Source organism: Ictidomys tridecemlineatus, chromosome 3, assembly GCF_052094955.1.
Source record: "Ictidomys tridecemlineatus isolate mIctTri1 chromosome 3, mIctTri1.hap1, whole genome shotgun sequence".
Classification (NCBI taxonomy): Eukaryota; Metazoa; Chordata; class Mammalia; order Rodentia; family Sciuridae; genus Ictidomys; species Ictidomys tridecemlineatus.
Genome location: NC_135479.1, coordinates 40,371,804 through 40,399,671, shown reverse-complemented (window position 1 = coordinate 40,399,671; position 27,868 = coordinate 40,371,804). Strand labels below are relative to the sequence as shown.

The 27,868-nt window shown below is 43.4% G+C and overlaps 2 long non-coding RNA genes across 2 annotated transcripts; one reads left to right on the top strand and one right to left on the bottom strand.

The window, feature by feature from the left end:
• The first annotated feature begins 947 nt into the window (after positions 1 to 947).
• Positions 948 to 3,203, top strand: LOC144376117 (uncharacterized). Its single transcript, XR_013436211.1, has 3 exons — positions 948 to 1,023; positions 1,576 to 1,633; positions 2,530 to 3,203. It is a non-coding gene; the product is annotated as an uncharacterized LOC144376117 (long non-coding RNA).
• On the bottom strand, positions 3,168 to 27,631 carry LOC144376118 (uncharacterized). Its single transcript, XR_013436212.1, has 2 exons — positions 7,635 to 27,631; positions 3,168 to 6,173 (listed from the first exon to the last, which is right to left on the bottom strand). It is a non-coding gene; the product is annotated as an uncharacterized LOC144376118 (long non-coding RNA).
• Between the last annotated feature and the right edge of the window lie 237 nt (positions 27,632 to 27,868).

Below are 27,868 nucleotides of genomic sequence, written 5' to 3'. Positions count from 1 at the left end.
GAAAGGGAAAGAAGTTCCTCTGCTAAGTGTGCAGGAGTAAGGGACACACTGATTGGGCAGAAGGCATGACGTGCATGATGTCCTGTGCAGGATGGTGGGAATGACAAATGGCAACCCGTATGGAACATGTGAACCTCCCTTGGAGAGTCCCCAAAATTGAGAGAAGACATGTGAGATAAGGCTTAAGAGACCACAATAAGAATATTAAGGGAAAAAAAAAAGGTCTCTCAGTAGCTCCCAGTTGAGGCTCCGCCCTACTGGGCTGAGTCCTGCTTACTAATCTTCATGTTTCCAGGATGATCCTGGCACAGAAAAGGGGCTCAGTCATCTCGGGAGGTATGAAATGGAAAGCCAGGCCCAGTCCTGCAGAGGGAAAGCTGAGGATGCCAAGGCCTTCGTAGGTCAAGAAGTAACCAGGGGGGAACCTGCTGTGCTTTCTTTCTCTGGTTCCTCTCCAAAAAAAGACACACATCTGCAATCCCAGCTACTAGAGAGGCTGAGACAGGAGGATTGCCAGTTAGAGGCCAGCCTGAGCAATTTAGCAAGTCTCAAAATTAAAATAATAAATAATAATAAAGGCTGGGGATATAGCTCGGTGTAGAGAACCCCTGGCTTCAATCCCCAGAACAGAAAAAAAAAAAAAAAGTTAAGACGGTATATTTTATATTATGCATATTTAAACACAATTAAGATTTTGTTAAAAGACTAAAACAAATAAGACATTGGGCAGTTGTGGATATGACAAACAGCCGTTGCCAATCTCAACAAATGTTTGGTGAATAAGTAAATAAAGGTGTTAGGCAGGGACGCTGGACTCCCAGACAGGCCATAGTAGTAACCAGTCACTGTTTAATAATTTTCAGCTTACTGAGCATTTTCTGTGCACTTTGAACTTCCTGATTTATAGCTCACACACACAGGATGACTGTTGTTTACATAATTATAGCTAATTTGTATAAGTGTTTACTGTGCACCTGGTACTTACACATGTTATCTCAATTACTCTTCACTACAACCTGTAAGGTAGGTGTTGGGTGACGGTATTTCTGGGAAGGGGCAGCTGGTGATCCAGAATGAGGGGAGGGCATGGGAATAAGTCAACAGAAATATAAAATGAGAGGTTAGTGAACTCAAGGTAAAGATCTAGAGGAGCCTGTGGAGAAACAGAAAATTCAAAAGAAAGGAACCTCAACGCATTAGTGTTTTTGTGACCACCTGGAACAGAGGAAGTTTAAGCAATCGGGTTAGGAGTCAGTAGAGGCTAAATCTTGGTGCCCTGCAACTGGTAGCACTGGCCAGGAGTCCCCCAACGTACAGCTCAGTACCACAATGAGGAAAACCATATGCAAATAAAGTAATCCTTCCAAACAGGGCTTTAAATTGGTGACTCTACCCTAGGGGAAGCTCTGGGGAGGGTTTTTAGAGTAGTTTGTAGCACAATATCGTCTGAAGTGCCTATAATAAAGGATTAACTGGAGCCTGCTCACTCAAGGGAATGTGTGGTTCTATGGCTTCTCTCACTGAGGTTGATCAAAGTCTGTGTGCCTGGTCAACCGTGGACTTGTTTATCCACAGTCAGACGTGTTCTCCTGCCTGGAGTCCCCACCTGGAGGAAATCCCAGTCTGGAAAGAGGTAGAAGTTCACTCTCCCAGCTTGGGATTGGGCAGCTGCCACCGTGGCCTCTTTCCCTGCTCTCCTGACCCCTTCTATCACCTCAAAGAAGTTCAGGGAGAAGAGAGCATTCTCAGGGGTGCAATAGAGGAGAGTGAAGAGTGGAGAGGTGACATGCCACGCCCAAGATCACCCAGCCGGCAACAGGTGGAGCCAGGATGTGAACCTCATCTGATTCCATAGCTGCCCCTGTTTAATCACCACGTGGGGGTGCAGATCCCCATTCAGACGGTAGCTAGCTGTGTGACCTCCATAAGTGCCTCTAGTTCACCTCCTTTCACCTTGGTAAAAAGGCAACAAAAGCCAGGCACGGTGGCCCATGCCTGTAACCCTAGCAGCTCAGGAGGCTGAGGCAGGAGGATCTCAAGTTCAAAGCCAGCCTCAGCAACTTAGCAAGGCCCTAAGTCACTCAGCAAGCCCCTGTCTCTAAATTAAATATAAAAAAGGGCTGGGGCTGGGGCTGGGGCTGGGACTCAGTTGTTAAGCACTCCTGGGTTCAATCCCCCGTACCAAAAAAAAAAAAGTCAACAAAAGATCTGCCTAACAGGGTTGTAGAGAGAACTGGGGACGATAAATGTCAAGCCTTAGCGCCAGGCTCCCACCAAAGGAAGACTGATGTGCCGAAGCGCCTGTTCCCATTTTCACATTGGGAAGTCTCAGTCTCACAGAAGTGAAGCACCGGGCCATTTGCCATCAAACACAGATTGCGATCCTGTTTTTGTTTGTTTTTCTCCAAATTCTATGCCTTTGGCTCATTTGAGGGTCTGGGTAGGAGAGTGCAGAGTATTAAATCTGCTAGACCAATATCAGAAATTTAAGTTTTATTTTATTGACAAGACTGTGTGTCTGCTCCACAGCAGTACCGATGGCAGCACCGCAGATGGAACAAGTAGAAGATGACCCACTCTGTCCTTAAGGGCCGCGGGGTGGCCAGTGAAGGAGGCCTGAAGTGTGCAAGAACTCCTTTCCTTTCTCCTTCCGTTGGGGACGCGCACTTGGCTGAGCCAGCAACTCTCAGCCTGGGCTGCCCATTGTGATCCCTGGGACCTGAGTGGAGTAAGTGAATGGGCTGCCAGGAGGGGAACTCCCAGCCAGGCAGAGATGAAGCGCCTGGGCCACGTGGGACACAGGAGGAGGGAGGGTGAGTGAGGGGTTTGGGGTCAGGGAAGTAAATGAACCTTTAAGGACAATGCCCAAGGCTGTGGTCTGCACGGCCCAAGACACAAGCCTGAGGGAAGTCATGAGAGGAGCAGAGGGAGCCTCTGCCTCCCAACAGCAGCTGCAGATGTCCCAGGCAAGGCCTTAGACATGCGGCTGTTGTCGGGCCAAGACGCCTCCTTCAGCCTGAGACACCTCCCTTGCTGCCGGAACAAGGGGCAACTTGCAAAAGGCGAAGGCCCCAGATAGCCCACGCTTGACAGAACAGCTCCCAGGACCCTGGGAGGCAAGATGCACGGCCACCTGGAAACAGTCTGTTGCCCTTTCAAACACAGAGTCAGATAAATAAAATGTATTATTATTTTATTAGCAACTTTTAAAAGCTCCTGCAGTGGTGTGAGTTACAGCAGATACAACTAGTTTCATATATTTATTTTATGTGTTTAGCACTTAATTCGCACCAGCTTGCACTGCAAGACACTCAGCCATAACACATTTTTACTGGGCTGTGATCTTCCACATTAATCAGACTACTGATTACCCAACCAGCATTTCTAGGGAACAGTCATCTTGTACCCAGGAGTTGCTGTTCTTTTTCCAACGCTGTCTGTCCATCTTTCTTAATGTACGGCTTGGCTTCCACGTTGCAGTCTTTCATCTCCAATCTTTCATTGGTGTTTCTTCTATGTTTCTCAGAGTTCTTTCACACCTTCTATCATTTTTGTACTTCTTAAAGACATTTTACACTTGGCTAGGAAACACTCAAAGCAAAGATTATTTGATTAAGTAAAATCACATAATTACCGAGTAGTAAACATGATTTTTTTTCCTCTGTATTTCAATTCCATTTTTTTTATTGGTTCTTCCTAGTTATACATGACAGTAGAATGCATTTTGATAAAATTATACAAGCATAGGATATATATTATTCTAATTAGGACCTCATTCTTGTGGGTAGGCACGATGGTGGGAGTTACTTATTTTCATATGTGTACATGGGAAAATTATGTTAGATTTATTCTACTGTCTTTCCTATGCCTATCCCCCTTCCTTCCGTTCATTCCCCTTTGTCTAATCTACTGAACTTCTCTTCTTCTTCTCCCCCGCCCCCACTTTATTGTGGGTTAGCATCCACACATCAGCAAAAACATTTGACCTTTGGTTTTGGGGGCTGTCTTATTTCACTTAGCATGACAGTCTCCAGATCCATCCATTTACTGGCAAATGTCATAAAGTCATTCTTCTTTATGGCTGAGTAACTTTCCATTGTGTATATATACCACAATTATAGGCACAATTTTTATGAAAAAAAAACACATTTATTTGTTCACATTTATTTGCTCTGTTTTAAATTCAAAATTGGTGGTATGCTGGGCAACCCTCGATGTGGAAATCATTAACTATAACTTTCCGAAGATTAAACAAAATCTCAGAAACATGCACCCATCTTCTCATCAATAGTGACTCCTGGTGTCGTTCTAGGTCCTCCAGGAAGGAGAGGTGGAATCAGAGTAAAAGATTGTTGGGGGCGATAACCAACCTCAGTGCCAGCCTCAGCAACTTACCAAAGCCCTGAGAAACTTAGTGAGACCCTGTCTCAAAATAAAAAATAAAGGGAGCTGGGGTTGTGGCTCAGTGGTGGAGCACTCACCTAGCATGTGCAAGGCCCTGGGTTCGATCCTTAGCATCACATAAAAAAAATTATATTTATTTTACAACTAAAAAATAAATATTTAAAACTTTTTAAAAATAAATAAATAAATAAAAATAATAAAAAATAAAAAGGGCTGGGGAGGCTGCAGTTGGGGCTTAGTGGCAGAGCGCTTGCCTAGCAAATGTGAGGCACTGGTTTCAATCCTCAGCACCACATAGAAATAAATAAATAAAATAAAGGTATTATATCCATCAACTAAAAAAAATTAAAAATAAAAGGGGCTGGGATGAGGTTTAGTGGTTAAGCGCTCCTGAGTTCAATCCCTAGTAACCATTTAAACTGTCAAAAGTTCCAGAAATGAGTTCTAGAATGCTCCTTGGCAGCAATTCCACTTCTAAGCACATTCCAAAAGAATTTGAAATTGAATTCCAATTTGGGATTTAGAATTTCAATTCCAAAAGAATGGAAAGCAAGGACTCGAACAATATCTGTAAACCAATTTCCTAGCAGCATTAGTTTAAACAATAGCCAAAAGGCAGAAACAACCCAACTGGCCATTGATGGATGAATGGAGAAACACAAGATGTGATGTAAAGATATAGATAAAGATAGAGCCATAGATAGATATACACAATTGGGATATTACTCAACCTTAAAAAGGAAGCCAACCTTAATATATACCATGACAAAGGTAAAATCCAAAGACATTATGCCAAGTAAAAAAAAGCCACACACACAAAAGGACAAGAATTATATGATCCCATTTACAAGAGGTACGAAATGCTCAAAAACACAGAGGCGGAACGGTGGTTGCCAAAGAGGAGCTATGGATATAGGATTTCAGTTTAGGACAATGAAAAAGTTTGGAAGAACAGTGATGATGGTTTCACAACCACATGAAAGTACTTAATGACAATGAACTGTACCCTCAAAAGGTTTAAGACGGTAATTTTTATGTAGATTCTAGCAAAATTTTAATAATAAAGGTAATTTTTAAAAACCTCCTTGGAAATGCAGTATTATTATTGTTTCTCACAGAGAAGCAACAGATTGCTTATTCAATCCACTGCATTTTTCATAAATTTAATTATAAAAATAAGAAAGCCACAGTATAGAAAATTTTGAAAATAAAGGGAAAAAAACCCTCTTAACCACATTTCTTTGCTTTTTTTTCCCCCCCTTTTCAAGCTTATTTTTAATGGGGTTGGAGGTATACTCAGTGGTTAGTGGATTTGATCTCCAACATAAGAGGAAAAAAAAAAGATTTTTTTTTAACCTAGTTGTTACCATAGTATATAGTCACTATGTGTTTTGAGGACAAGTCCCCAAAATGGCTTCCAGAAACCTCTCTGGCAATGCACAGGGACAAGGGGGGATATTATGATTCCTCTCAGAAATGTGCTGCACCCCGCGTGGAAAGGGTCCACATTCCTGAGAGATGTGAAGGAAGGGTTGATGAGACTGTGATGGCGGAAATGGAGAAGACTAATGCTGTTTCCTTTACGCTGTTGCCAGGACACACGGACACACACGTGTACTCACATAGTCCTCTCCATGCTGAGGTTATATCACCTACTCACCATGTCGCAAGGAGGAAGGAACTGGTTACAGAGGTGGCCGCAGGCCCTGGGCCTCAGAACCATCGGGCTGACAGCTGAGACCCTCTCAGGGAGCCCAGGAATAGGAATGCTGGGGAAAACGAGGCAGAATTATGGCCTCCAATTCAGTTTGACTCCCACATAGACAACAAAGCACGAGTCTGGAGCTGGTCACACCTGTCTTGAGCGTTAGTGCAGCCTTAAGCAATGGCTTCATGTCTCTGAGCCTCCGGTTCCCTAGCTGGGAAATGGGAATTATATTCCCCACCTCTTCATGGTGTTGTGAGGCCTGAGAGAATCCACGTAAAGTGCCTCTGCTCTGAGTATGTGCTTACTGAATGGAGGCTCTGTCAGATACTGTAAGGCCCCAGCAGCAATTTCACTGATTCCATCAATGACCAAAGAGTGAGAACATTGCCACTGTGGACCTGTTTGTGAACTCATGTGGTCGAGTGCCCCTGAGTTCAATCCCTGGTACCAAAAAAAAATTTTTAAACTGACCAGCCCAAGTGTTGTTGATAAGGGATGTGGAACAACTAGCACTGTCATACAATGCTGGTGGGGATGTAAAATGATAACTCTTTGGTAAACAGTTTAGAAGATTTTTCATATATAAGATATTTAACTTTTTAAAGGGATAGATACCACTGTACCCAATTATTTCAGAATATATGTTTTTCCTGGAAAAACATGGAACATTTCAAAGATTAAACTAAATTCAGATCTCAACAAACTTCTAAGGACTGGTATTCTATATAGACCACTTTCTCTGACCACCATAGAATTAAAACTGAAGTCAATTATAAACAGAAACCTAGAAAATAAAAATCCAAGGGTTTAGAAGTGAAGAAGCAGATTTTTAAAAGCTATGGGTTAAAAAATCAGTGGAGCGGGGTGCAGTGGTGCATGCCTGTAATCCCATAGATGCAGGAGGCTGAAGCCTCTCTTTTTTTGCTGAGGCTGGCTTTGAACTTGTGATCTGCCTGCCTCAGCCTCCCAAGCCTCTAGGATTACAGGCATGAGCCAATGTGCCTCGCCAGTTTTTAAAGCTGAGCCATTCTAGTGAATGTATAATGCTGTTCATTGTGGTTCTATTTGAATTTCTCTGATATCCAATGATGTTAACCTTTTTTTTTTTTTTTTTTTTTTTTTTTGTGTGTGTGTGTGTGTGTGTGTGCTGGAGGTGGAACCCAGGACCTCTTGCATGCTAAGCACATGCTCTACTACTGAACCACATCCCCAGTCCTGAACATCTTTTTATGTGCTTATTTCCAAGTTTGAAGACAGCCTCAGCAACTTGCAAGACCCTGTCTCAAAAACTGAAAAGGGTCAGGAATGTAGCTCAGAGATAAAGCACCCATGGGCTAGATTCTCAGTACTGGAAAAAAAAAAGAAAAAGAAAAAGAAAAATCCTAATTTATGACTTTAACAGATTAAAGGAAAGATACCATATCTTAGTAAACAAAAAAATTTTAAATAAATTTTACTATCCATTTATAACAAATAGAAATATAAAAATAAATCCTTAGGAAGCTAAAATAGAATCTCTTACCTCCTAAAGTGTATATCAGCAGCAAAAATCCCAGTTCATGGTGAAGAGTTGAATGTTTTCCCTTTCAGACCAAAGAAAATAATTCCCACTTACAGCCTTTGTATTCAACATTATATTAGATGAGAGAAAGAAAGGTATAAGAATTAGAAAAATGAAATAAACATTCATTACTCATATATAATATTAGCTTCATCGAAAGCACAAAAACCTATGAAGAAATTATTAGTTTTATTGTATATTACTTAATAAAAAATCAATATACAAAATCACTGAATTTATATAAATAGCAACAAATTAAATAAACATTTTTTTAAATATTATCTATTAGTTCTTTCTTTCTTTTTTGTGGAGGGGAATTCCAGGGATTGAACTCAGGGGCACACAACCACTGAGCCACATCCCCAGCCCTATTTTATATTTTTTATTTGGAGACAGGGTCTGAGTTGCTTAGCACCTCACTGTTGCTGAGCTGGCTTTGAACTTGCAATCCTCCTGCCTCAGTCTCCCGAGCCACTGGGATTACAGGTGAGTACTACTGCACTCAGCTTATTTAATTATTTTTATGTCGTGCTGAGGATCAAACCCAGTGCCTCACACCTGTGAGGCAGGCACTCTACCACTGAGCTACAACCCCATCCCCAAATAAATAATTTTTTTAAAAGATAATCATAGCCAGGAGCCACGGCACACAACTGTAATCCGAGCAACTCAGGAGGCTGAGGCAGGAGGATCCCAAGTTCATGATCAGCCTTGGCAACTTAGTGAGACCTTGTCTCAAAGAATAAAAAGGGCTGAGGATACAGCTCAGCCCCTGAGTTCAGTCCCTAGTGCTGAGAGATGGAAGGAAGACAGGATGGAAAGGAAGGGGGAGGGAGGAAGAAAGGATAGAAGAGAGAAACAGAGTGAGGTGGAAGGGTGGGGAGTAAATAAGCTGAGTTCATGCTGGACTGTGGAAGACTTCCAATGCCTAGCTGAAGAGTGTGACATTAGAGCCCGTCAATGTTGGGACTGAATGAGTACCATTAAAAAAACACAGCCTTAAATTTCATTGTCTCCTCTGTGTCAGGTGAATGCAGTGGGTACCACTAGTGGCAGAAGACAGTTGGCCAGTGAGGAAGTCCCCAGCACACAATGACCTGATCTTAAGATAGGTGGCTAGGAGTCAGGGAGGGAGGAAGATACGGTGACAAGGAACCTGATGAAGGAAGGTGGATGGGGCTTACGACTGACTCGTTGGCTAGCCAAGGACAACTAGGTAAGAGAAAGACAAGCAATACTAGAATAGAATCAGGAGTGCACTGCAGCCTTTGAAAAGACTAATTATGGGGCTGGGGTTGTGGCTCAGCCGTAGAGCACTTGCCTTGCACATGTGAAGTCCTGGGTTCAATTCTCAGCACCACATAAAATAAATTTTAAAAAAATAAAGGTCCATCAACAACCAAAAAATATTTTTTAAAAAAATGGTAGTTATGAAGGGCTAGGGTTGTAGCTCAGGGGCAGAGCACTTGCCTGGCATGTGTGAGGCACTGAGTTCAATTCTCAGTACCACATATAAATAAATAAAAAATAAAGGTCCATCAACAATTAAAAAATACTTTAAAAATGGTAGTTATGAAAACTATAGCAGAATGAGAAAATGCTTATAATATATTTCATATTATAAAGAATATATTTATTTAGGAGCTGGGGTTTGGCTCAGTGGTAGAGCACTCGCCCAGCACCTGCGAGGCCCTGGGTTCAATCCACAGCACCACATAAAAATAAATAAATAAAATAAAGGTATTGTGTCCATCTACAACTAAAAACTTTTTTTAAAAAAGAATATATTTAGGGCTGAGGCTATAGCTCAGTGGTAGAGTGCCTGCTTCACATGTGTGAGGCACTGGGTTCTATCCTCAGCACCACATAAAAGTAAATAAATAAAGATATTGTGTCCATCTACAATAAAAAAATATATTAAAAAAAGGAATATATTTATAAGAAACGCTTATAATATACTTTGCTTATAAGTAAAAAGAAGGGAATTTTTTAAATCACATGTGCCTATGAATATAAATATCTTTTCAAGCCACAAAAAAATATGAGCCCAAATTAATCATCCTACTTCAAAAACTTATTTCTACTTGGTTAATGTTACAGAATGAACTGTGTTCCCCCAAAATTCATATTCCAGAACCCTAACCCCCAAGGTAACTATACATGGAAAGAGAGCATTTAAGGAGGTAAAGTTAAGTGAGCTCATAAAGATGGGGTCCTAGGGCTGGGGATGTGGCTCAGGGTCTGGGGATGTGGCTCAAGAGGTAGTGTGCTCGCCTGGCATGCGCGGGGCGCTGGGTTCGATCCTCAGCACCACATAAAAATAAAATAAAGATGTTGTGTCCACTGAAAACTAAAAAATAAATATTAAAAAATTCTCTCTCTCAAAAAAAAAAAAAAAAAAAAAGATGGGGTCCTAGCTTCACAGGCCTGGTGTCTACCACAGAACTAGAAAGAAACACCAGAGATTGCTCTCCCACATGACCAGAGGGGGAAAAGGCCATGTAAGGACGAGAAAGCATCATCTGCAAGATGAAGGCCTCATCAGAAACCCACCCTGCCAGCACCTTCCTCTTGAACTTCCCAGCCTCCAGAACCGTGAGAAATCAAATTTCTGCTGTTCAGGCCCCCATCTGTGGTATTTTGTTATGGCAACAAGAGCAGAGGAACACAGTTAGCCAACAGGTCACTAAGCCCTCTGCAGTTCTCCTGCAACCATCGCTCCCTCTCCATCCCACCACCAGTGTGGCTCAAGATCACCATGTACCCAGATAAATGCAGCAAACACCCTTCTCTTCTTTAGCTTTGTACTTCCCGACATGCTCCTCATATTCCCAGCAACCGATTCTTACCTTGCTCCAGCCTATCGTCTCAAATACCTGCAATGTTTGAATCCGACAACCAAAATTTTCCTCTAATACAAACCCTTGGCTCCCTCTTTCTAGAACTCTCTGTGCTTATCTCTTACATATAAGCTCTCTAGCCCCTCCAGGTGCACTTAGAATTTTTCCATTGTAAAGGCAAATGAAATCCAATTCAGACTAGCATTCATGGCTTGGCATGGAAATCATCCCTTTCCACCTCCCCTGCCACGTCTTTGTTTGCTTTTCCTTCGTTTCATAGTCCCAGGCTCCAATTGCAGGTGCAAGTCACTTTTTCCACATGATGGGACTAGAGAAGCACCACAGCCTTCAACCTAAATCATCCGGGTTTACCAAGCTTCATGGGAATATAGCGTATGTCAGCATTCCTAGGTCAAATCCCATGAAGGATTGGGCTGGTCATTCTTGGGTCAAGTGCCCACTCACGAGTCAATCATTCTAGCCAGGAGGAAAAGGGATTTCTAGCCAAAAAGGAAAGGCCAGGGTTAGATCAAGATACAGTAGTTGGGGAGAGAGAGGGAGGGAGGGAGGGAGGGAAAGAGAGAGAGAGAGAGAGAGAGAGAGAGAGAGAGAGAGAGAGAGAGAGAGAGAGAGAGAGAGAAACCCCTGATTACCAGAAGAGGAAAAGAGATGTTGAGAGACAAAATATCTACTCTTCCAGGTGGTACCTGTTCTGATACAGCCCAACACACAGAACTCTTCCCCAGGGCCACCCTCACTGATTTGTCACATCTCAGTCAGTGAATCAGATGGCAGAGCCCAACACCTGAGCTGCTCCTCCCCTCCATGGCCATGGAGAACTGTTCCAACCCATAATCCAGCAGAGAAATACTGAAGCACTTCTTGGAATAATGGCAATGTTTTTCTTCTATACTGATTCATGCAAACTTGGCCATGAGATTTTACAAACAAAGGAAAATAGAAGTTGACATCTCCAATGCAGAACTCTAAGTCCTTACAGAATAAAGCCAAGCCTCAAATTGACAGGAAGGATTTGGTTTGCAACTCAAAGGGGGAAAAGTCTCCTAGCTTTCAAGGTTAGATTAACACTGGGTTAGAGCACGACATAAATCTACAGAAGCTGTATAGTGGGAGATTTTTTTTTTTAATATGGGAAGCCACTGCTGGCAATGGAAAGTGAATTGAACACATTTCTACATTGTTGGTGGGGTCATAAACTAGCATAAGCCTTAGAGCAATTTGGCACTCTGTCTTTAAAATGCCAAAATAAATAAAGTAAAATATGAATGCCCTTTGATCCATAAATTTCATTTCCAAGAATTGTTTCTAAGCAACCAATCCAAAAAATTAGAGGTTTATGCAAAAAGATGTTCACTATAGTATTATTAATAATAAGGAAAATTTAGAAAAAACATAAAAGAATGGCAAGATACACTGTGGTAAGTCCTCTCTATGGAGTATCTTTCAGCAATTACAAATGATGTCTTGTTCAGTTCAGGGTAAACAAAATGCAAGTGGCTTTGAAAGATTTTTTTTTTCAGCCTTTCTTATAAGAAAAACTTTCTTTTAAAACAAGATTGGAGCCAGGAACAGTGGCTCACGCCTGTAATCTCAGTGGCTCAGGAGGCTGAAGCAGGAAGATGGGGCATTCAAAGCCAGCCTCAGCAAAAGCAAGGCACTAGGCAACTCAGTGAAACCTTGTCTCTAAATAATTAAATACAAAATAGGGCTAGGGATGTGGCTCAGTGGTCAAGTGCCCCTTAGTTCAATCCCTGGTATCCAAAAAATAAATAAAAAATAAATAATAGACTATATTATTGTTACATGTATATATTATTATATGTGTCTTTATAATCTAAATACAGCAAGTATCTAAATACAGTAAAATCAGAGAAAACAAGAAGGAAATGCATTGCTCAAGGTCTCTTCGAACTCCATGAGTCTGCATCAATAAAGTTTCTTGTTTCTTAAGTCCTCTTTACTTCATCTGACTGGCAACTGCTCTGATGAAGATGAGACACAATGCTCATAAATCAACCCAAAGAAAATGGTGTCTGTAATACCCGATACCAATGAAGTTGCCGCTGAATGAGCAATATTGGACCTGACTGCATTATAAATGGATACCACCTTTTTGAAAAGCAATTTGCCTATATGATTCTGAAGCTATAAAAAGTAATTTGACCCAGCAATTTGACTTCTGGAATCCTCAGAGGAAAAAAAAATGTGAAATAGTGGAGAGCTTTATGCATAAAGATCTTAATTAAGAATGGTATGCAGCCATAAAAGATTACAATTACATATAGCACGTAGAAACATGAGAAAATGTTTATGATACAGCATTTGGTACTAGAGAAAGAATACAAAACTGCATGTATCCTATAATTATGATCTCTTAATAAAATACACGTGAAAAACCTGGGAAGGATACCAACAGGCTGCCGATGCTCATGTTTAGATGGTGGGATTGTGAGGGGGGTTTCATTTTATCTTCCTTTCTTTTCCAAAGTGTTTATAATATATTCTCTTTTTAAAACAATGTTCGTGTACTTTAAACTATGAAGTCTGGGCTATCCCAAAAAATTGATTCTTTTTTTATATCACTTTGTCTCTATTTCCTTTTTTAGGAAATAAAGCCCCTGCATCTCATATAGAAATAGTCACTAATATTTATCAAGCAAACCACGTTTTGTCTTTTACAACCAAATGAAGTAGAAATCCTTACTGCCATTTGGCAAATAGGGAAAATGGAGGCTTAGACAGATTGCATGACACAACTAAGAGGTGGCAGTAGCATGATTGAAAACCAGGTCTTCCCAGCTCTAAGCTCAGTTCTTTCCACATCACCGTAACTATGCAAAACAGTTCTTGATGTCCTACATGTATCAGAAAGAATGCTAACACTTTATACCCATTTTCTCATTTAATAACCCAGTGCATGTATATAGGGCCCACAAGGACATAGCAGCTAAGCTATCAAGTCACACTAGATGCCCAAGGCAGAAAGAGGTAGAACTGAGATTCTAAGCCAGGTGGGTTGGTGTTGTAGTCACTGGTGTGTGTGGGTAGCCGTACTGCTGTCCTGATTACCATAAGGAAAAACCCAGAAACTCTGAGCTTGGGACAGAGGGTAGCCAAGATCTAAAAAGGAATGTCCTGGCAGGAAGATGAAGACAATAGGAGGTGGGCTCTGGGGCTGTCCTGAGCTGGGCAGGCTCTGGATCTGTACACCAGCACACCTGAGGCCCTGGGCAGGATGAGCTGGCATCACGCACAGAGACGTCCATGTGGCCTGGCCTAGGGCCAGCACAGATGTCATGTCCTCCTGCCAGCACTGACAGTGCCGGTGCTAACCTGCCAAAAGGCCTCAAGAAAAGTTGTTAAATCTCTCTTAAGGATTCCTGACTATCAGCAGGGTGGGAAGAGCCAGAGGAGAAGACGGACAACACATCTCCTCTATGGTGGAAAATTCCGATGCTACCTGGCTTAGCATGAGAAAATGACGTCTAACCTCCTTGACCCCCTCGGGTCTACAGGGCCCTCCTGGAACCCAGAATTCAGAGCCATGGCTGGAGCTCTGTGCCTGGACCCAGAGCCTCAGCCAACAATCCAATCAAGGGCTCAAACTCTCAGGAAAGCAGGAAGTTCGGGTCAGCCAGGGGTTGGTGTTGGGCTGGCTAAACAAACCAGAGGTACTCGGGACAGAGGCCAAGTGAGGCCTGAGTATGGCCAAGGGCCTCTGAGATATGGACACACACAACTGAGGTGGGATACAGGCCAGCACCAGAAAGCTCTGAAGAGATGGCGCGCTGGGCGTCCCATACACTGCTGGGGGGAGTGCAGATGCCCCACACCTTTGGAAAACAGTGGGCATTATCGAGTACACACACTCTTTGAGGCACTAATTCTACTCTCCATAATGTACCTAGAGAAGCTCCCTACAACATAGGCTCAGACAGCTCATAAAAATAAAAACCACAAACAGCTCAAACACCCATGGACATAAGACTGGATTAGAAAATGTATGTTGTATCCAGACCTTAGTCTGCAGCCGTAAAAGTGAAAGAATACAGTTGCATGAAGGAATACCACAAACACAATGTTGGTGGGAAAAAAAAGCAAATTATGATCTGATATATGCAATGTGATTTCCTTCAATAGAAGCACCCAAACTCTATAGACTGAAAAACATAATGACATCTGGGACATAAGGCTATTCGATAAAACTCTAAAGAAAGGCAAGAAAATGACACAGCATTCGGGATAGTAATTATCTGCAAGGGGTGAGGGGAAAGAGACATTGGAGGGAGCATGTGGGTTTCTAGGATGATAAACATTGTCTGGGTTGAGTTCTGTGCATGGGGATTCATTTTTATTATTCTTTAGAATGGCACCATATATAGGGAACCTGGTGAGGCATATATGGAAACTGTGGCAGTTTCTCAGATTTTTCTCAGTTGTTTCTGTTTTGTTTGATTTTTTTTAAAACTGTGGCAAAACAGTCATGACATAAGATTTACCATGGTACTATTTTTAATCGCACATTTCAGTGACAGTGAGTACATTTCACACTGCTGTGCATCTACTTAATAAAATCTATTAAAATTGTGTAGACACACATATATTTTTCAAACAAAGAACAAAGGAGACTAAAGAAAGGAAGAAGGAAGGCAATGATTTCTATCTTTAGGACCCTCCTTTCCAAAGACTGAGTGGAAGATCCTCACCCCACACAAACTCACTGTGTCCAAACTCCTGTTCCCAAGTATCAACCCAAAACAGGGACCCTCATGTCATGTGTCACATCTCTTTTCTCTATGTCCCTCTCACCCCAGTTGTATCTAGTTTTATTTTGTTTTGCAGTAAAAAGGATTGAACCCAGGAGCCCTCCACCACTGAGTTCCACCCCAGCCCTTTTTATTCTTTGAGACAGGGCTTTGATAAGTTGCCCAGGCTGGCCTTGAACTTGTCATCCTCCTGCTTCAGCTTCTCAAATCTCTGGGATTACAGGTATGTACCACCACACCTGGCTTCCTCTCTCAGATCTTTGGGAATCAATTGTTCTTTATTTTACATTTTTTACCTCTGACATTCTAAATCTGCTCTTTCTTCTTTTATTTCTTATTTTGAGACAGGGCTTTGATAAGTTGCTGAGGCTGGCCTTGGACTTGTGATCCTCCTGCTTCAGCTTCTGAGTCACTGGGATTTCAGGTGTGTGCCATGGTGGCCAGCTGCCATCTCTTCTGAACCAGACGCAGGGCCCGGCAGGTCACTGAGAATACCCGAAAGGCCACCTGAACTGAGAGCATAAACTCCATCAAGACAGAGACACAGAAAACCCACAGCCAGGAAGCACGGTCTCATTGAGGCCACCCTATCCCCTAGCCCTCATTTTACCAAGCAGGCAGCTGAAGCCCAGAGGGGATGGGGGACTTTCCTAAGACCACAGTTGGTGAAGGCAGAGCTGGGATTGGGGCTGAGTCGTCCTGGACCTGTCCACCTCTCGGTCACACACTTCCTTCCTCCAGCATATGGTCAGCGGACTCCTGTTTCTGACAATAGAACAAACTGGACACTCTGATCTGCTTCCTGCTGAAAACATTAAAAATGCTGGATGAAAAGTTTCTAATCCTTCACAGCAGCAAAGGAGCCGACAGAAGGGTTAAGAATAGTCGTAGGGGGCTGGAATTGTGGCTCAGTGGCAGAGCGCTTGCCTAGCATGCATGAAGCACTGAGTTTGATCCCCGACACCACATAAAAATAAACAAATAAAATAAAGGTATTTTTTTAAAAAAAGAAGAAGAAAAGAATAATCGCAGGCCAAAAAAGAAGGGAAAGCAGGAACTCAGGGAGGACGTGGAAGCTGGCTTTTTCCCCAAAGAAATGCACCACGGCCAAGTGATCTCGAGCTTCAGCATCTGAGGCCTCCAAAAACATGGGAGAGATGAACCCAAGCCCCACCAAGATGGAGAACCCACCAGGAGAACCCACCAACAGAGTCAGGACACATCTTCAATGGCAGGTCAGAAATAAATGCACATCCTCAAAAAGCATGAGGAAAATGGCCCCTGTCAGACTTTGAAAGTGAAGGAAAGAAAAACACTGGAGCCTCAGGTAGACCACAAGCCAGTTTTCAAGATCATAGATACTAAGCAGAAATCCTCAAGGCCGTTGTGCGAGGCTTTGGGGAAAAGGGATTTAGCTATGAGAAGACCTGGGGGAAGAGTGTCCAGGCAGGCAGCAGAAGAACCACTTTGAAGGGCCTAAGGCAGGGACATGCCTGGCTTGGTCCTGGAACAGGAGAAGGCCTGAGGGTGTGGTGTGAAGAAGCCAAGGAGAAGCAGGAGATAAGTACAGGAGGCGGCTGCACGAGGCCTGGTGGGCCATTGCAAACCTCAGTGGAGCCGTTGGAGGAGGGTGAGCAGGGGAAGATGATGGCCTTAACACGAAAAGCACCACATGGCTTCTGGGCTGAAATTCATGACAAGAAGCAGGAAGACTGGACAGTAAGTTATTCCAAAAATCCAGGTGAAAATTGCTGGCGGCTCTGGCATGGAGTACAGGAGTGGGATGCAGCCATATTTGGATGTGTTGGAGTACAAGAGCAATTAGGCTCCTGAGATTGGCTGTGAGGTATGAAAAAAAGGGAAGCTCAGGATGACTCCAGGATGACTTTTCTGGAAAAGTTGCCATCAACCGAGACAGGGAGCAGGTTTGGAGGAAGAGAAGTTGTTCTGCTAAATTTGAGATATCTACTGAACATCTGAGGGGACATGTCAAGCTTGCAATTATATAAATTGGGGTGATCCCAGTATAGGGATGGTACAAGAAGCCGCGATACTGTTTGTGATCGCTGGAGGAATGAGCTAGAAAGAAGGGAGATTGGGCTGGGGATGTGGCTCAAGTGGTAGCGCACCCGCCTGGCATGTATGCGGCCCGGGTTCGATCCTCAGCACCACATACAAACAAAGATGTTGTGTCCGCCAAAAACTAAAAAAAAAAAAATAAATATTAATTTAAAAAAAAAAAAAAAGAAGGGAGATCAGGTCCTGAGCCCTGAGGGTCACCTAACAGTCAGAGGTCAGAAAAGAACAACGGTGGAGAAGTGGGGTGGCTTAGAAGGAGCAGCCAGTGTGGAGAAGGAAGGCCAGGAGAGGGGGCCCTGGGAGCCACGCTGAGGCAGGTAGGTGTGCAAATCTGCCACTGGCTGCAGGTTGGTGAGATGGGGACTGAGCACTGACCACTAGCAAGAGCAGGGGTGCAATGGACGAGGGGAGCACCTGGCTCAAGGTAAACCCAGAGGAGACGACCACGCGCCAGCAAAGCTAAGATCAAAAGCAAAGACTGAAAGACACGTGTTGGCAAAGGTGGGCAGCAAACATGACTTCCACACACTCCTGTGGAGTGAAAATAGGAAGGCCTGGGGAAATCCTTTAGCGGTACCTACAAAAGGTAATGTGCACAATCTGTGGCCCAACAATTCCGCTCCTAGGCATCCCTCCAGTAGCAAGCTATACCTGGGTTCATCAGAAGACACGAAGGAGAACATCCACGGCAGGATTAGCACAGCAGCATAACTCCAAACTGCAAAGAACTCTTCAACAGTAGATTAGCCACATGTGGTGGGGCACATCTGTAATCCCAGTACTTTAGGAGGCTGAGGAAGGAGGACTGCGAGTTCAAAGCCAGCCTCAACAACTTAGCAAGGCCCTGAACAACTCTAAATAAAATATAAAATGGGGGTGTGGCTCATTGGTTAAGTGCCCCCAGGTTCAATACCTGGTACCCCCCCACACACACACAAAAAAAAAATAGATTAGCCAAATGGCCACACAGTCATATAGTGACATGAACGAAAATGAACAAACTACTGTTATGTGCAACAACATGGACGAGTCTCATATTATACAATGATTTTGATATTGGTAGACTATAAAGTCAGACAAAAAAAAAGAATATAAGAACTTGTTTAAAGTTTAAAAACAGACCAAACTAGTATTCAAACAAAAACCTGGACATTAGGGGCTGGGGTTGTGACTCAGAAGTAGAGCATTTGTCTAGCACATGCGAGGCCCGGGGTTCGATCCTCAGCACCACATAAAAAAAATAAATAATAAATAAAGGTGTGTCCAATAAAATATTTTTAAAAACTGGACATTTATATTCATAGCAGCACTACTCACAATAGCTAAGGGTCAAAACAATCCAATGTCCATGGATGGATAAATGGTTAAACAAAATATGGTACAATCCCCATACAAGGAATATTCTTCAGCCTTAACAAAGCATGAAGTACTGCTACATTCTACAACATGGATGAACCTTGAAAATATGCTGAGTGAAAGAAACCAGACACAGAAGGCCATATATGACATGATTCCATTTATATGATATCCAGAATAGACAAGTCCATAGAAATACAAAGCAGAGTAATGGGGTTGCAAGAGGTTGAAAAGAATGGGGACTGGAGAATGGCTACAAATAAGTATGGGTTTTCTTTCTCTTTTTTTGCAGGGGTAGGGGTCAGTGCTAAGAACTGAACTTAGGGCTTCACGCAAGCTGCCAGGCAAGTGCTCTACCACTGTGCTACATTTCTAGCATTTTTTAAATTTTGAGACAGGGTCTCACTTAGTTGCTGAGGCTGGCCTTGAACTTGTGATCCTCCTAACTCAGCCTCCCGAGTACCTGGGATGGCTTGGGTTTTTCTTCTGAAGTGATGAAAACATTCTGAAACTATGAATGGTAATGGTCGCACAACATTGTAAATGTACAAAACACCAGTAAATGGTACACTTTAAAGTAGCTGAAATGATAAATTTTATGTTATACATTTTAAAAAATATTTTTAGTTGTAGATGGACACAATATCTTTGTTGTATTTATTTTTTTATGTGGTGTTGAGGATTGAACCCAGTGTCTCACATGTGCTAGGCAAGTGCTCTACCACTGAGCTACAACCCCAGCCCCGTGTGGTACATATTTTATAGTAAAATTAAAAACATAAACCAAATGTATGGCATAATAAATCAGGATAGTAGTTAATTGGGGTATGAAGGGGTGCAGAGTTCTTGGGGTATTGGTAATATTCTTTTTAAAAATCTGAGTAGTAGTCATATAGGTATATTCAATTTGTAAAGATTCACTAAGCAAAAAAAAAAAAAGACTCACTGAACTAGAAAAGACAATGAGTACAGATGATTCTTTCAAGGAGTTTTGCTGAGAAAGTGGGGCAGTAACTAGAGGGGAAAGTAGAATTATGGGAAAATTATTTTAAGATGGGGAAAATGATAGCATTTTTGAAACATTTCAGAGGCCGGGGAAAGTGGCACACTCCTGTAATCCCAAAGACTTGCAAGGCTGAGGCAGGAGGATTAGAAGTTAGAAGCCACAGCCTGAACAACTTAGCAAGACTCTATCTCAAAACACAAAAAGGGCTGGGTATGTTGCTCAGTGGTAAAGCTTCCCTGGTTAAATCCCCAGCACAAAATAACATAAGTAGCTAAGATAAACATCTGAGCACTATCTGGTAGAGAGCGGGTAATAGTTGATGCAGGAGACAGGAGAGGCACTTGTGAAGTCCTGGAGCAAGGACAGAAAATGAGAATTTATGCATTCATCAGTCTGCAGTTAATCATCTATAGTAAAAAGCAGGAAATGGAGTCAGAGGGGTGCCCATGCTGGTGGATGGGTAGTGGTTGGTCTGCATAAATTCCCTTCTGGTTTTCTAACAGATTTATAACCCTCAAAACTACTAATGAGCAATCTTAGACTCGGTGAAAAGGTTTGCTCACAATCACGAGGCTGGAGTGGGAAGTACACCTCAAGTTCACCTCTCCACCCTGTAAAACAGCGCTTTCTATTGCTTGCCCTAAAACAACTTCTCAAACTTTTAGAAGTACCTCTCTGAGCTTCTAAGGACCCTAGGATCTGGTGAACAAGCCTGTTCCGCCTTGCCAGGGTGTGTTAGCATACAGAGGACTTGGATTACATTCCCTCCTCAGCCTGCACAATTCTATCTGGAGCGCCTGCCCTCATGGTCAAAGCCCTTCATCACTCCAGCGTCTGGCCCTTTTCCAGTTCTATTACGTCTTTCTTGGAATGCAGAGGCCATAACAAAAGAAACCACACTGGCTTCCATTTTGAAGAGCCTTTTGCAAGGACAAGGGCCCATTTATATTCAAACTGATGGTCAGCAGAGTGGTGGCTTGCCCAAGGTCACTCAGAGTACCGACATAGAGCCCAACGCTTCCAGGCTCTTGCCACCATCTCTCTACCACACTCAACAGCCTGTAGGCAGGACTCCAGATGGACACTGTGTGTCAATTAGGGCACATTCAGCAGCTAGCGATAGGGTGGGCAGGGGTCAAACTGTGTCAAATTGGATTAAAGCAAGAAAGAGGGTTTGCCGAGTTCTGTCACAGAAAGCCTAGGAGCAGGCCATCCTCTGGACTGGGGCTCAACAACGTCATCATGGTTGCAATTTTGTTGTTCTGCCATTTAGAGGCAACATTATGCTACCTTCCGACCTCTGGAACCAGTGAGTGTGACCTTTTTTTGAAATGCCATTAAGGCTCTTGAGAAAAGTCTATCTTAGATTAATCTAGTGAGTTCTAAATCTAATCCCAAGCATTCTTATAAGAAAAGAGAGTGGAAAGCCATGTGAACACTGGCAATGACCGCAAAGAGCAGCCAGCCACAAGCCAAGGAATGCTGACCATCACCAAAAGATAGACAGACAAGGCACAGATTTGAGAGAAGTCAGCTGACACCTTGATTTCAGACTTCTGGCCCCACCCCCGGAACTGACGATGAACATATTTCTGCAGTCTTTTTTTTTTTTTTTTTTAATAAATACTTTTTTTTTTTAAAGAGAGAGTGAGAGAGGAGGGAGAGAGAGAGAGAATTTTTTTTTTTAATATTTATTTTTTAGTTCTCGGCTGACACAACATCTTTGTTTGTATGTGGTGCTGAGGATCGAACCCGGGCCGCACGCATGCCAGGCGAGCGCGCTACCGCTGAGCCACATCCCCAGCCCATTTCTGCAGTCTTAAACCACTAACTTTTTGGTAATTTGCTTTGGCAAGCCTAGGAAACAGATATAATGGCCAAAGAATGCAATTATAAGCACTAAGTTAGGCCTGACACTATGCCGGGCTCTTATATCAGGGGATGGGATGAGCTTTTCCCAAAGCCCACAGGCTTTATGAGTAAGGTCTAGTCACCAAGAAAAGGAGAAAGGGTGTCAAGGAGGCACCTGGGGTGTCCACTGCAGGCACCCTGTGCAAGGAAGGCACCATCCTGAGTGTCTGCTCTAAGAGAAAAGAGAGCACAGGGCAAGCAGAGGGTTCTCTGGAGGCATGACATTCACATCTTAGGGTGCAGGGCTACAAAGTCCTGGGAGACCCCAAACTCTGAGAACCCAGATGTGTGTCTGAAATGTGGAACACCGTCCTCTTGAAATAATGACTGTAGAAGTGCTTTTGAATGATAAAGATCACTCACACTTAACAGACTGTTCCATCCACCTGGCTGCAGGAGCCAGGGTCTTGAGGTCATCCCAGAAGCTCCTCCCCTTGCCCCACTCTCACCGCAATCCATTCCCACTCCTGTCAGCCCTACCTTCTCGATGGAGTCCCAACCAGCCCACCTCCCTCCACCTCCATCACTGTCCTCTCTTGCTGGACAACTGACAGCCCCCACCAGCCTGGCCTCCCTGCCTTCAGCCTCCTACCACTTCTCCCCACCAGAAACTAGAAGAATCTTCTTGAAGTGAAAATTTGTCTGTGTTGCCGTCCTACTAAGAAACCTTCAAGCTGTTGGCATAATGTTCAAGGTCCCTTGCTTATGGGACTTCATCCCCCACTCTAAACCTTGCCAGTTCTCCCTAATATGTCAAGTCTTCTCATACCTGAGGTCTTTGTACACACTGTTCCCTCAGGCTGGGTGACGTCCCCACCACCACTTGCCTGACCAAGTCCTTAAGGACTAGTTTAAGCGTCTCCCTTGAGGGGTCTCCTTGACCTCCCAGCCCTTCCTCTGAGTTTACTTTTATCATGGTCCTTCCACAGTATTTTAAGGGCCTTTGTGTGTGCTATCACCTCCCCCTCTAGAGTCTGAACTCCCTAAAAGCAAGAACTAGGTGGGGCCTCTGCCTCTTCACCCTCAGTACACAGTATATAGCAGAAGTTCAGAAATAAATGAATGAATAAAGACCAAATCTCCAAAGAAGTCCTTTTGCTTTGTGTGAAAGTCTTAGACTTCTGCTAAATCTAAATGTTTCCCACTTTGGTAGCACAAATGCACAAGCCCAAAAACTTGGCATCAGAAAACTATGTTCCCTCCTATCCTACCTTTGCAACCTTGGGCTAGCTATCTGGCCTTCCCCAAGCCTCTGTGAAACCTGCTTCATTAGAACAAGCACCTAGCATATAATGTGGTAGAGGAATACAGAGCAATACGTTTACCATTCTTTGCATCTGCACACCTTTGAAGTCAGAATTGAAGGTAGGTATTGGAGGCAGGGTATCTGATGTCCCTTACCTAAGAGCTCACAGTAACCTTTTCTGAGAACACTTAGGTATAAAACCTGGAGTAAATACTAAGAATGCACAGGTGAGTCTGTCAACTAGCAAGAAACTGACTAAACAGGGAAGTAACTTGAGCTGGCCTGAATTTCTCCATAGGACACTCTGGAGACTCTGGAGTCAGTGGGTCTTTACTGCCACCTGCTGGATGAGTGGAATAAAACCAGAGGCCGCAGCCAGGAGAAATTCAGGCCCCAGCCTGGAGTTGCCAAACACATGGCTCTAACTTATATCTGCCACATTTGTTCAACAGCTAATGAAAAGCTGTCAGAGGAGATTGCTTTTGAAATAAAAACCACTTCACCAGAAAAAAAAAAATAAAGAAAAGGAAAACCTACTACACCTTGTAATGGTCAGGAAGTGGAAGCGTGCCCCTGGGATAAATTCCGATTCACAGGAAAGAAGGACCCCAGAAGACTGTGAGGTGGAGGGAAAGATCTTCCTTAGAAGAAAACACAGCCCTATTTTACCCCCCAGGCCATCACCAAGTATAAATCCTGGTGGAATTCTCCAAACCTGAGTGCTCTGGAACCCAGCTGAACATCAACAAGGCAGAATCTAGCTCAGTCTGGGAACCAGCTCAAAAGAAACTGCCGGAAGCAGGGAGGCCATTCTTTCCAAAGGCCTTGGCTTTGCAGTCAGACTTGCTAAGTCAACAAAGTGGGAGCCAGCCCTGCCTCTTGCCTTCCTGTTACACCCTCCAACTACTTCTCCCTCCAAGCTGGTTCTCCTTGGTCTGCCACGCTGACACCAGGACACACACGTGCTTACACACAGAGTACTCCAGATTCACCATTCCCCGTTGTCTGGAAGAACTGTGCAGGGGGCACACATGAGCTGCAGCCAGGGTTAGTTTTTCTCTTTCTCCATATTCCAACTATCCTGGGAAAACAATGCAAACTTCAGAAAACCAAGGGCAGAGCAGCACCGAGTATTTACTTAGCCAATGAGTTTGCTTCCTACTCTCAGAGAGGCAGTCTCAGATTTCCTTGGGACAGCAGCGCTTGAAGGAGTCTAGCCAGTTGCTTCCGTACCTGAAGAATGGTCTACACAGCCTCTACAATTAACTTTATTTTAATATTTATTTTTTGGTTAGATACAATACCTTTATTTTGTTTATTTATTTTTATGTGGTGTTGAGGATCAAACCCAGGGCCTCGCGCATGCTAGGCGAGTGCTCTACCACTGAGAGCGCTCTACCACTGAGCTACAACCCCAAGCCCTACAATTAACTTCTGAGGTGAGGGGAAAGGCTCCTCTAGACCCAGGCACAGAAGCCTGGGAGTGAAGGCAGGGGAAGCCCTGCCCTGTGCAACCTCCTATGCAAGGGTCTCATGATGCCCAGACAACCATGATAACACAGCAACAAACTAAGGGATGGGGTAAAGGGGTACATTCCCCCAGAACCACCCCAAAACAAGAAAGCCATAAGACAGAAACAAGTGGGAGCCATGAAACATACACAAAATTATCTATACAAATTGGAAACAGCCAGGGCTGGGGTGTAGCTCAGTCGTATCGAGTGTATGCTTAGCATGAGTAAAGTTCTGAGTTCAATCTGCAGCACACACCCCTCAAAAAATTGTGACTAGCACAATTCTGTTTGTCCTATCACAGAACTAAAATTGCAAGTTTCTCATCAAGATAGAAAATAAAAATAAAGACTTAGGAGCACCTTGGTATTGATCAACCAATGATGATACCTCAAGTATACCATTTCTAACTCATTGATGATTTGTCCCCAGGCCCCTGGTAGAAACGAGTTTACATCCGGGCTTCTGTAACTTTGTATCTCTTATATCCTGGGGATCAAGAAGCAAAACTGTCATTCTTTCCAATCATCCTAATTTCCTGTCCCCAGCTCCCACTCACTGTCTAGAGTTGTCACAGCCTTAGAGCTGTGCCAGGGCCTCATGCAGTGAGGCACATGCAGGTGGACAACAAGTCCTCCAATGTCCATCTTCAAAGGTCCACCACATTCCCAGGGCCCATCTGGGTCCATCAGGTTCTTGGAAAGTTCAAGGAATGAGCTTCTCTTGAAAGATGTCCTGCTGTCCAGAGGTACCAAAGCCTAGCCCTCCCAGAGGACTTGACTCCCCAGAGGCTTTTTTTCCTTTGCCCTACAGAAAACACTAACCCTCCAAGTCTCCAATAAGCACAAAGCCTGGGGAACAATGTGGTCAAATTATACAGTGATATTGTTTGCATGTACAAATATACCACAATGAATCTGACCTTTATGTACAACTCTGATGCACCAATAAAAGAATGGGAAAAAAATTTAAGAGGATACACAAAACCCTAAATAAATCCCTTTTGTAAAAGATTTCTGGTATTCTGTACCCTGCCACATGCCTCTGCTAAGGTGATGAGCACAATGCCTGCTGTCTGTTTGCACAGGGAAATGGACAAACGACAGAAGATAAGCAATGGTTCATCTCCAATGTCGTCCAGACACACTTGATGAAGTCGTATCTACTCTCCCTTCCTTTGTCCAAGACTTTGGCCACAGTCGTGGTGGGTTTTTTTCTTCTTTGGTACTGGAGATTGAACTCAGGGGAACTCACCCACGGAGCTGCATCCCCAGCCCTATTTTGTATTTTATTTAGAGACAGGGACTCACTGAGTTGCTTAGCGCCTCGCTTTTGCTAAGCCTGGCTTTGAACTCAAGATCCTCCTGCCTCAGCCTCCCAAGCCACTGGGATTACAGGTATGCGCCACCACCCCTAGCCAATTTCTTTCTTGATAAAACGATATTATTTGAAAGAAGTATCAGAATAAATGTCTCTCATTTGTTCTTCTCGGCCCCTTAGTACCTATATTTTTCAGCAGCCTCTGTCCACTTTTGTCCCTCTCTATTCTCTCCTTTTCTCTCCCCTCACACATTCTGAGAAAAACTGGCCAGAAGTCACCACTGCCCCAGTCAAGACCTTGAGATAACAGTGTCACAGGCAGCAGCTCAGTGGTCACACAAATGCCGTGGCTCCAATCATCACATCATGTGAACATTCTGATTCCCATGTCCAAAAAGGACTTTTAGGCTTCGTCTTCCTTGGCTTCACTTTATAAAAGAGAGCCACTTCTTCTTCCTTAAGACTTTCTTATTAGATTTGGGAAGAGTGGCACCTACACTCACCTGGTTTTCACCCTCTGCTGCCACTATGGCCCTCGAGGTAAAGAGCCTTCCTCCTACTCAAGTTCAGCTCTCTTTCTCAACATACCCAGCCTCACACAACAATGTCAACTTCCCTCAGTGCTGAAACCTACAGAAACCTCCAAAAGTCCCAGATTTGCACCTCTAGCATTTCCTCTCTCCCCTCACTATTTCATATACAGAAAATAAAAAGCCAGAGAGAAGAGAAGATTGCTCATTTCCAGTACCTGAGCATCAGGACCACAGAGCTGACCAGGGTCAAATGGGTAGAGAGCAGCTCAATGCAAGACTTGTAACAAATAGCACAAAAGGATTTGCAGACAGTGTTAAGGCCAGTAAGCAACAGCCTCAATTCTGAGACTGAGGCTTCTTAGCTCAGTGTTATGGTGTGGATATGAGGTGTCCGCCAAAAACCTCACATGTGAGACAATGGAAGAAGGTTCAGAGAAATGATTATGAAAGTCTTGGCCAGTCAGCGAATTAATCACCTAATGGGATTAATTGAGTGGTAATTAAAGGCAGGTGGGGCACGGCGGGTGGAGCATGGCTTTGGGGTATATGTTTTTATCTGACAAGTGGAGATCTGCTTTCTGATCATGTGAGCTGCTTCCCTCTGCCACACTCTTCTGCCATGATGCTCAGCCTCAGCTTGAGCCCCGAGGAGTGAAGTCTGCTGCCTATGGATTGAGACCTTTGAAACCGTGAGCCCCCAAATAAACTTTTTTAAATATTTATTTCTTAGTTGTAGTTGGACACCATACCTTTATTTTATTTATATGTGGTGCTGAGGATTGAATCCATGGCCTCCCAAGCGCTCTCCCACTGAGCCATAACCCCAGCCTCCAAATAAACTTTTCATCCTCTAAAATTGCTCTGGTCAGGTCCTACAGTCACAGCAGCGAAAAAGCCAACTAAAACACTTAGTACCAGAGATTCGGATAAACAGAAGATTTTTTTTCATTTTTGTTGAATATCTAAAATTGTAAGTCTTCATTATAAAAAGCTGATTAGAAAACATTGTAGTATTTCCTTTAATTCAACTGTGTGTGGGGGGGGGGATTGTGCATGCTAAGCACATACTGTACCACTAAGCTATACCCCCATACCTAATTTTTTTTTATATTTTTTGGTTATACATGAACACAATATCTTTATTTTTATATGATGCTGAGGATCAAACCCAGTGCCTCACATGTGAGAGACAAGCTCTTTGCCACTGAGCCACAACCGCAACCCAATTCTTTTTTTTTTTTTAACTTTATGTATTTCTTTCTTTAATGTGGTGCTGAGGATCAAACCCAGTGCCTCACAGGTGTGAGGCAAGCGCTCTACCCCTGAGCCACAACCCTAGCCACCCCCAATTGGTTTTTTTTTTTTTTTTTTTTTAGAGAGAGTGAGAGAGGGGGGAGAGAGAGAGAGAGAGAGAGAGAGAGAGAGAGAGAGAGAGAGAGAGAGAGAGAGAGAGAATTTTTAATTTTTTTTTTTTTTTTTTTTTTTAGTTCTTGGCGGACACAACATCTTTGTTTGTATGTGGTGCTGAGGATCGAACCCGGGCTGCACGCATGCCAGGCGAGCGCTCTACCGCTTGAGCCACATCCCCAGCCCCCCCGCCAATTG